Source organism: Xiphophorus couchianus, chromosome 22 (assembly GCF_001444195.1).
Source record: "Xiphophorus couchianus chromosome 22, X_couchianus-1.0, whole genome shotgun sequence".
NCBI classification, from domain to species: domain Eukaryota; kingdom Metazoa; phylum Chordata; class Actinopteri; order Cyprinodontiformes; family Poeciliidae; genus Xiphophorus; species Xiphophorus couchianus.
Window position 1 is genome coordinate 3,304,611 of NC_040249.1, and position 7,895 is coordinate 3,312,505.

A 7,895-nucleotide genomic window follows, 5' to 3' on the forward strand; every position below is an offset into this window, starting at 1 on the left:
AAAGAAAATTCTACACAGTACTGAAATTGTCTAATTTTGAGAGTACTTGGCTGCTTGGATTGAAATATATCAGCACTATTTTATAACACTTGGAATTCCAAAATCAGATTCTTTGTACACAAATTAAATTGGTAAATTAAAAATAATAGTGACCTAATGCTTCATTTGGCCTTTGAACCAGAGCATATTTATGATACAGACACAAACTGCATTGTGCAAGATTTTAGAAGGGCACGATTTTTGTCCAAAGGAAAAAGGACAGATATGCTAGATGTGCTCTAGCACCATCTAGTGTCCATTTGTTCATATCCATGTACCTGTTTGAATAAATTAGTTTTGACATAAATCAATTCCAGATCAGAGGATCATACTTTACAAAAGTAGTCAGAGGCTGGGTGATCGTTTATAAAAAAAGGATTTATCAGTGTTCCAGTAATCTTGGCAAAAATCTATACTTTTTTTTTTAATTGTAGCCACTTGTCCTGTAGCCACTTGTCCACTTAATTGGACAAATATTATTGGACAGAAAACACAATTGTATGGTTTGGCCTCTTTATATGAGTAAACAAATATCAGTGTTGAATCAGAGTGTCAAAGTAATTGTTTCTGTTTCGAGGCATTATCAACATGGAAAGGATTTGTTTGTTTTTTTCTAGTTCCAACACAATCAGTCAGTGATGCACAAAGTGGAGGAAAAAGTGCAAATATGATGACAGCCTTGTTGTACAGTTCTCTTCTTTTCACAATGGTCCAATGTAAAGATGACTCCACCAGAAGCTTCTTTTTTTATGTTAGGAAAAAGTTTCAGTAGTGCTGTTTTGTAACCGGTGTCACAATCCAATCCATTTTTTGCATGAATAAATATTTATACATAAGATAGACATATAAATAATTATTATTTCATAGTTCCTGTGTTGCAAAGCAGAAATAATAAAGCAGCATTTATCTTCTATGCACCACAAATCTGGTACAAACTTTTAGAAAACTGCTAAACTGCTGAAACACTGAGTTCCTTTAAATTAAGACTAAAACCTCACTTGTTCAGAGTTGCCTTTAATTAGTAGTAAATGGAACATTGATCAACATATTTGGTGTATATTTTGATAATGACATTTGACAAAATATGTTAATTGCTTGTTTCATAATTAGCGTGTTATATTGTTATTGTGTAAAGCACTTTAAGCTGCCTTGTTGCTGAAATGTGCTGTGCAAATCAACTTGATATTAAATACAGCAATTAAATAACTACAATTATCAGTAATTATGTATTTGTCCTATGATTTATTATAATAATTAAATGGAGGGGAAATAATGTTACCATTTTGATTTGAAGTGTCTTAAAAATCTAGAATTCTTCCAGTATTTTTCTGTCTGCGGAGCAGCAAGAATCGGTTCAAACCGTCGCTGTGTCTCGTCAAATAGATCTTGGCAAATCTGATTGGAGCAAACAGTAAGCAGTTCAGAGTTGAGTTCCTGCTCAGGTTATCTTCTGAGATGTAAAGAGCAAACATACACATATTCATATTTATATTTATAGCCAAACATCCACGTTCCACTCAGATATATGTAGCTTTCATAGGGGGCGATAAAGAGCCAGTTCATACACCGTCTAGAGAGAGAAGGAGAAGAGAAAAAGAATAGCATCAGTTTCTGAATCCTTGTTGATCTTGTTGCTGAAATGAGCAACGCTTAGAAACACAGCAGATCTTTCCTCACTGTATTTATTTATGACATATTTCAGGGTTGTTTCTTCTTCTTCTGCCCATAATCTGATGCGTTATCGTCTTCATTTGCTGTGTGATGCCAACCTTTGACCTGGAGTACTAAAGCCCAAATCCTGTGCACACAGTCAACACCGTCAGATTATTTGGACTGAATTCACTTCATCCTATATTTTTGGCTGCTCAAACATGACTGCCATTTGTTCAAATAGACTTTTTTTTTTTCCTTTGATAAATCTAATAGAACCGTTCTGGCACTGATAAAAACAATCACATGCTGATATACATGTCAGTTTCCAGTAGATGTTCTAGTGTAGACTTAAACATAGACGATTTTAACTCAAATGCAAATAAATAAATAACACCTAAGCTACTACAACCTCAGTTACAAATCCCCAGAAAACTGCAAACAGGCAAAACAAAGCCTGGATTCTCATACCTCAATTTAACAGCTTACTTCACCTTATGATTGCATTCAGCTGGTTTTTCTATTTTTAATGTAACCTCTGACAAGAGTTAAGTTTTGAAAAATAAAATAAAATCCCACAAGACAGAAAGGAAAAAATCTAAATTATTGTCATTCTAATGACAATAATTTCAGATTGTCATTAGAATGAAACAGTTCAAGTCTTGGAACAAAATTTCCCAGTTTCCATCTGAAATGTTGCTCCTCTGTGGAAGGAAACGGTGTTGCAGAAGCCTGTGGTGTGTTGCTGTTAACTGAAAATGCCCCGGACGCAGATGGAGCGCATAAATGATTGATCACAGGTGATGGATTTCACAGCAAAGCAGCCGCAGTTCCATAGTGAGTAATGCAACGTTGGTATATTTATACTTCCTTTGTTTTCTAAGACGTATGTGTGTGTAAAAATGGAACAACGATCGTTTCAACCCCAAATATAAAACTGCATCAGCTGCAATTGTGTTGGGGGAGAAAAACACATGAAGAAAGGAAGAAAACTAAGAAATATCATAAGAAAAACAGGCGTGTTTTTTTCTGGGGAATAGTGAGTAAAGTAAAGACAGTTATCACTTTATGACATTTTAAACATTATGCAAAAAAAAGTCAGCTAAGCCTTTTGGTAGCTTCTGGGTAATTTATGGCGTCAATTAGTGGTTTGCATATGAAGTTTTTGTAAAAGGGCAAATGAAATGAATGCTTGCGTTTGAGCCTCTGCTCATCAGCGGAGTCCTCTCGAACTACAACACTGACCCCTAGTGTGGCTGCTCTCCTGAAAAGCTGCAGCAGCCCAACGTGGAAGCTGCTTTAGCGCACGCTGGTTTAGCTCCTGGCTGTTTTCAGGAACATGTTGCTGCTTTGGGTGAGAAAGGGAAACTTTGTTTGCACAGGGTGTGTTGTGGAGGTGGAGGTGGTTTTGTTTAAGTCAGACGGTCCTCGCCGAGGATTATGATTCATGTTTCTTTCATTCATCCTTCAGAACTTTGAAAGTACAGCGGTCGACACAGGGAAGCATGAAATGGATGTCGTGTCGGAAACATATTAATGAGTCATCAGACCTTCTTTTTCCAAAGTTTTCTCCTATTTTTCCAGAAAACGAGGCGTTTGTTCTTAGAGTAAAATTAAGCTTTCCTGCAGTAAAACCTCCAGGTGTATTTGGTATGAAACAGTGGATAAATATGTGGAAAAGCACAGTGGTTAGTATGGTGGTGGATCTGAGATGCTGTGGGCCTGCCTCTCTTTCAAAAACCCCATGTTGCCATGAATGGCATAATGAACATTTAGAAACACCTGAAAATGTAAAATTCCTGTGTGACTCGTCTGAGTGAAGTTGCCTCCGCTCCGGCCCGGTGCCTTCTAACCTATTTAAAATTTGTGTCAAACTTTTCTGCAGCAAGAAATGTCACTTGTGCAGATATCCTTTTTAAGATTTTAAAAAAGAAGAGAGATTAACCTCTGTGACCTCTGGAAGAGTCGCCTCACCTCTGGATTTGTTCATTTGATTAAGAAATCTGATCAAATTGATTTTTAAATTATTTATGCTGGTTTGTGCAGGTAGCATTTTTGATTGACACCAAATTAGTTTGATTTCACTGAGGTGTTGGACTTTATGATTAAACTGTAATATGTAATGTGGACCAGAATAAAGATGAGTGATTGATTCATTGATTGACTGATTGATTGACTTTTCGTTGGATTTTGTCTGTAATGATTGAAAACAAGCAGACACAAAATCAACTTTATTCCACAAAAATTGTACGTCATCAGACTGTAAGAAGATTTTAACTGCACGCCTGTTGCAATAAGGAATAAATTAATTGCATGATCAAACTAAATCAATAATTTCCATTTGCATCATTTATTGTTTTTCTCTTTTCTTTCTCTTTTTACCAAAATCTTCATTCTGGTGCTTTGGTCTCACCTGGCCCTTTTTTTAAAATCACAGTTTTATTTACAGAGATTTTTATTTGTTGTTTATGTTGTTTTGTTATTTTATTTTTGGATATTTCAAATGTCTACCAGTTCCAGTGTTAAATGTTCACTGGAATTTAAAGTTTATTGATCTTTGAGAATGTTTTTTTTTTTGCATTATTAGGCCATTAGCATTACGTTATTTGAAAATGGTCTCAAAACAACAATATTATCGTTTATCACTTTGTGGACAATTTGTCGTCCCGCAAAATTTGTTATTGTGACAGAACTGCTTAGCTGCATATTTCTTGTTTAAAAGCAGAGTGGCATCATATTTACATTTGGGGTTTTTTGTGGTGTAATCTTTTTGAAATGACGAAAATTCTGTAAAATAATCTCTTTTGACAAAATTGTGAAATTTTAAAAGAAACACAAACAATGGAGCGAGTGGAGCAACATTGTTGTAAGTTTGGTCACCCATTTTTTTTGCTCCAAATAAATCAGATCACTTCCTGCTGTCAGACAAATTTATAAAGTCTCTACTCTGTTGTCATACAATTATTTCAATCAAGTTGGATATAGAAAATAACTGCAAAATTTTAGTTCCACCATCCTTCACTACACTCTACTTTAGAAATGAATCTGGACACCATCTCTTCACATGGACAGACTATGACAAAAAGGTAAAACCAACACAATCTTGTTCAGCTTTTTTAGTGCTATGAGTCCTGCTTCTCTCTCTTAACATAAATCATATAAAGCTACTTTAGACTCAGGTCTTTCATCAACGACATACAAATCCATGCTTCCCACAACTTGGAGGAACAGCTTCCAAGGGGCTAATTTAAAAAAAAAAAAAAAATCTTGAATGGGTTTTTAATCCACCTATTAGGTTTTTATTCACCTAAATATAAAAACTTTATGAGCTGCGCCTCCAATACAAACATGTATAAAACTTCCACTAACTTGAAAAACCATAATTTTGCAATTTAAAACGTTTCCATTAAAAAAAAGACAAGAAATGCAGTTAAAATCACATGTGGTAAGTCATTAAGAAAACACGGTGCACTGTCATCCTCCTATCACTTTCTGTCATCTTCTTTGTCATTTCTGCCAGTAGTAAAATCCGTTTATTGATCACATTAATTGTGTGATGGCAAAAAAAGTGTTTGTGAAATACACTAATTTCGAAAAACCACTTCATCCTAGCGCAAAAGCTTTAAATGGAAAATCCAGAGATGTTTTTTTGAAATTGCTGTTTTTTCCATTAGCTAATGTATTTTCGAAATGTCAATTTGCACAATTTTAAGGTTAAACTCAGCTACTGTCTGGAATAAAGAGCATGCTGGTTAATTCTCCATGCTAAATTTCTCTCATGATGCGCGTCTAAAACTCTAATTACTGTTAACCAGCTTTTAATACATATTAACATGCAAAGAGCAGAGACTCACATGCTCATGCAAATCCAGCGACTTCAGTGACAAAGCCAGCCAACGTGACGGGATTTCGTCTGGAAAACTTCACATACACACTTGTTCTGCACCAGCCAGGCTCCTCAGCCTCAGGCTCTCCACAATGAAATTTTCATGCAGCCATATGGAAGAGTATTGGTGATAGAGATTTACTGTCGGGGCTAGACGTCCCGCTGGAGAAAACAAGGAAGCATGAACATATTGCCTTCTGTAAATCAGAGGGAGAGCAGCTCCTGGATTCGGATGCTGCTGCTGGAAAGTAGCCTGTGTGTTTATCATTCAGTTTCTCTGCTTCTTTCCTCTGCAGTGTTTGAGTCAAAGTTCAGCTAAAGCAGCAGAGACACCAGGGCTACGTTGACTTTTATTCTTTGTCGAGTTATTAAGACAGCAAATGGAGGCGTTAAATCGACCACAGACAAAAACAACCCCAGCCGTCTGTCTACAGGAAATGTCATTGTTACAACTAGAAGAATAACACTCTAGTCATGCAATGCATTCTGGCCGTTTTTTTTGTGTGTGTGCTTTCTTGAGTCTTGAGAAGGTCCAACAGGCAGAATGTATTTCATTACCAATTGGCTTTAGGTATTAGGTTGGTCTCAGGTTTCACACCTGATGGTCCATAGACTTGGCTTGATTTCGGACCAAAATTGCAACGTTTGTTACATTTCCAGCAGCTGTTGTTTTCGTTCACACTGCATTGTGTCAAACAAACCAAACTATTTGAAAAACCTCTTCACCTCCTTACCTGTGGTAGCGCTGCACCAAGAACCACTTAAGGAAGTGACCTGAAAACCTCTGAAGAAGACACTCAGCGCAACTTCATTCTTCATGAAAAATAAATAAAATATAGATTTTAGTGGTTGTAGGATTTTTCTTTTGTCATTGGTAAAAAAAAAACACAAGCCATTTCTCCCGCTAGCTCTCGACCACTGCATTTGTTTTGGCTGTATTTACCCATAATGCCTTGTACTGTAGTCTGCTTCCTGCTTTTGGAGCGGTCTCTGGTCCGCTTGGCATTCACATATGCATTCAAACCACACCAGAGTTCACTTCAACCCAACCAAGACCTAGGATTGTAGGTGGGCCGACGTTTGCTTTTTTTTTGGTTCGCATCAGAGTTCAATTGAATGTGACAGTTTAGGCAAAAAAATTAGTTTGATTAAAGAAAGCTAATGTGTATGCACTTTTAAATGAATGTACCCAGGATCGCACATCTCAATTTAAAAGACAAATTGGTAAATTAAGAGCTTTGGCTTTCATATGCCTTTCATCTTTGTTGCTCTGTAATGAGGATAGATCATTTAGGATGCTAACTGATCCCCGCAGGACCTATGATGGAGATTTTTGTATTTGCATTGGATGGCTTAGATTTGGGGGGGATTTCTCTGGGTATCGACTCCAGGTAGGGTTGGCAAAAATCATACATTCCTTTTAGTTCTTGGAAAAGCATCTGCGTTAGTGGACGGCCCATTCTTTGTAAATGGTTTTGCATTTCTTCCTTGAGTGATAAAAGAAAACAGCATTTCTTGACTTATTCCACAGTCTAATTGTTAAATATACCGTTAAATCGTAGCCCCAAACTCAACTAACACAACCTACTTATTTCCTCACTTCAGTCTACAGTCTCTCTCTCTTTCTCCCTCTGAACTGAGAAACTGAATCAGTGCCAGGGTCAGAGAAGCAGTGCAAACATCCAGGTCTCAGCTAAGGGTCTGCTGGTCCAGACCGCACAAAGCAGCCGGCCTCAGCCTCAGCCAGCAGCCCCACGCCCCCACCTCCTTCCTCTTCACCCCCACCTCTCCTCCAGAAGGCCACAACAATCCCGTCTTTGTCGGCCAGTGATTGATGACACGGAGGAATTTCATTCACGACCGCCCGGTGTTTTTGTGTTACCGTGACGACCAGGTGAAAACAGAGTGCACCGGGGGTATCGAGTTTCACAACCTTGATCACAAGGGAAAAGTTAAAGAGAGAGAGGGGGGACAGGGAAAAAAAACGAGAAGCAACAACTGAGAGGTCACTGTAGACGTTAGACAAACAGCCATCGCTGTTATCTCGGGAGATAAGCCCTGGGAACGATCGCGGTTCGCCTGTGTGACGTTCCTCCACAAGTGATGTGAAGGAAAATATGTTCTCCTCCACATTTTTTATTTTCTTTTTTCACACGAGCCACAAGGCATTATTTTAAGAGTGTTTGTTTAGGTTATGAATACACCCCACAGAAACGTCGTGGTCAGATTTCGTCACACGCAAAACACAGAGACTCAATCAGGAAGGAGAAAACGAAAGAAAAAAAAAGCAGCACATCACTTATCAACGCAAATAAAGGCT

At 37.6% G+C, this 7,895-nt stretch overlaps 1 long non-coding RNA gene across 1 annotated transcript; it reads right to left on the minus strand.

Annotated features, from left to right (window-relative positions):
* Positions 1 to 2,087: 2,087 nt before the first annotated feature.
* Positions 2,088 to 6,811, minus strand: LOC114138506 (uncharacterized). The gene is made up of 3 exons (XR_003594225.1): positions 6,777 to 6,811; positions 4,743 to 4,745; positions 2,088 to 2,209 (listed from the first exon to the last, which is right to left on the minus strand). It is a non-coding gene; the product is annotated as an uncharacterized LOC114138506 (long non-coding RNA).
* Between the last annotated feature and the right edge of the window lie 1,084 nt (positions 6,812 to 7,895).